This window comes from Oratosquilla oratoria, chromosome 17 (assembly GCF_046742065.1).
Source record: "Oratosquilla oratoria isolate Oo_2021 chromosome 17, ASM4674206v1, whole genome shotgun sequence".
Taxonomy (NCBI): domain Eukaryota; kingdom Metazoa; phylum Arthropoda; class Malacostraca; order Stomatopoda; family Squillidae; genus Oratosquilla; species Oratosquilla oratoria.
This window is the reverse complement of record NC_134793.1, coordinates 23,916,600-23,919,099: the sequence shown is the minus strand read 5'-3', so window position 1 is coordinate 23,919,099 and position 2,500 is coordinate 23,916,600. Positions and strand designations below refer to the sequence as shown.

General features: G+C 47.4%; 1 protein-coding gene across 1 annotated transcript in view; it reads right to left on the bottom strand.

Annotated features, from left to right (window-relative positions):
* The window catches only part of ds (dachsous cadherin-related 1), a 448,779-nt gene that overhangs the window by 40,004 nt on the left and 406,275 nt on the right, over window positions 1–2,500 (bottom strand). The window lies entirely within an intron of this gene.

Here is a 2,500-nt window from a genome sequence, read left to right as displayed (position 1 = left end):
CCTTCTTGGACTATTGGGCCTTCCTGGAAGGTCCTCTTGGACTATTGGGCCTGATTGGAAGGTCCTCTTGGACTATTGGACCTTCTTAGAAGGTCTTCTTGGACTATTGAGCCTTCTTGGAAGGTCTTCTTGGACTAGTGGGCCTTCCTGGAAGGTCCTCTTGGACAATTGGGCCTTCCTGGAAGGTCCTCTTGGACAATTGGGCCTTCCTGGAAGGTCCTCTTGGACTATTGGGCCCTCTTGGAAGATCCTCTTGGATTACTGGGCCTTCCTGGAAGGTCCTCTTGGACTACTGGGCCTTTTTGGAAGGACCTCTTGGACTATTGGGCCCTCTTGGAAGGTCCTCTTGTATTATTGGGTCTTCCTGGAAGGTCCTCTTGGACTATTGGCCCTTCCTGGATGGTCCTTTTGGGCCTTCTTGGAAGGTCCTCTTGGGTTATTGGTCCCTCTCGGAGGGTCCTCTGGACCCCTGGGGAACCACTGGCCCTCAAAAGAAGAATTGGACACTCCGAAGGCATCCTCGGCCGAGAGTTTCTTCAAAGCGAGGGTCGCGACCCAGTGTTTGGGGTCGCAAACTTCTGTTCATTAGGTTACCACGTCGTGAATACATATAGGCTAGGTCAGGTTAGGTTAGGTTTGGCTTGGCCTGGCTTTGATTGGGTTGGGTTTAGGTTTGGAGAGGTTAGGTTAGGTTAGGTTAGGTCAGGTTAGGTTAGTTGAGGTAGGTTAGGTGAGGTTAGGTTAAATTAAGTTACGCTAGGTTAGGTTAGGTTAGGTAATGTTAGCATTAAGTTACGTTAGGTTAGGTTAGATTAGGTTAGGTTAAGTGAGATAGCCTAGGTAAGGTAAGGTTAAATTAGGTTAGGACCTGGCTCGGTTTAGGTTAGGTTTAGCTGAGGTTAGGTTAGGCTAGGTCAGGCTTGACCTGGCTCGGTTTAGGTTAGGTTTAGCTGAGGTTAGGTTAGGCTAGGTCAGGCTTGACCTGGCTCGGTTTAGGTTAGGTTTAGCTTAGGTTAGGTTAGGTCAGGCTTGACCTGGCTCGGTTTAGGTTAGGTTTAGCTTAGGTTAGGTTACCTCGGGTTCGGTTTGTTTAGTACAGAGGTTCTTCGGTGCTTCAAAATCAGTCACCACCATCGACAACTATGACGATCATTATCACCATCAAAAGCACCGCAGGAGGAGAAGAAAAGGAGGTGCGAAGGAGGTGAAGGAGGAGGAGGAGGAGGAGGAGGAGGAGGAGGGCAAGAATGGGGAGGAAGGGAACGATGTGGAGGAGAGGTATGAGGAGGGGAAAGAGGAGAAGTGTGAGGAGAAGGATGATCAATGAGGAGGAGGAAGATGAGGAAGAGGAGAATGAGGAAGAGGAGGATGAGAACAAAGAGGATGGTTAGGAAGAGGTGGGGGAGGAGGAGGAGGAGACGAAGGGAAGGAAGAGGACGAGGAGGGGGAGGAGGAGGGATAAGAGAAGGAGGAGGAAGAGGATGAGGTGGAGGAAGACAAGGAGGAGGAGGAGGAGGACGAGGTATATGGAAGACTGCCTCAATGAACGGAGTACTCAACCCGACTTATACTTTATCTATTCTGTCTGCCGCCAGGCGATTTTATTCAGTCGGAGGGATGTGGGGGAGGGAGAAGACCCAGAAAGTTGAAAAGGGCTGAAGGCTCGAAGAGAGAGAGAGAGAGAGAGAGAGAGAGAGAGAGAGAGAGAGAGAGAGAGAGAGAGAGAGAGAGAGAGAGAGAGAGAGAGAGAGAGAGAGAGAGAGAGAGAGAGAGAGAGGGAGAGAGAGAGAGAGAGAGAGAGTCAGGTCACGCCAGAGGGAGTTGCGGGTCACTGCAGGGTCGTGGATTGAATAGTTGATGATTGAGGATTGAAAAGAAATAACGATGAAGAAGAAGAAGAAGAGGAAGAAAAAAGGGGAAGAAGAAGAAGAGGAAGAAGAAGAAAAAGAAGAAAAAGAAGAAGAGGAAGAAGAAGAAAAGAAGAGGAAAAAGACGAAGAAAAAGAGGAAAAGAAGAAAGAGGAAGAAGAAGAAGAGGAAGGAGAAGAAGAAGAAGGAAGAGGAGGAAATGTGGGACTGCCTCTGGTCAGTAGTTGAAGGAAGACTAAGAACAAGTGGTTGCTGAACTATATTAGGTTTATTCTGGCTAAGCGAAATAATTATATATACTCGTGTATATATATATATATATATATATATATATATATATACATATATATATATATATATACATATATATATATATATATATATATATATATGTACAATTAATCTGCCGCCAGGCCATTTTATTCAGCTATGGAAGAAAGCCACTTAAAGACCCTAAAGTGGTTAGATGGAACTGGGAGGAGGAATCCACACGCGCTCTGCGGGGTGGCTAGGCATTAAAGTCTTTTGTTGGAGCCTTCACTGCCGTAACGCGTTGGTGCAGCAGCGGAGCTCGAACTCCCGTCATTTTATCTTATGGTCCCCAGAAGCCTGCGGCCGCGTCCACTCGGGTA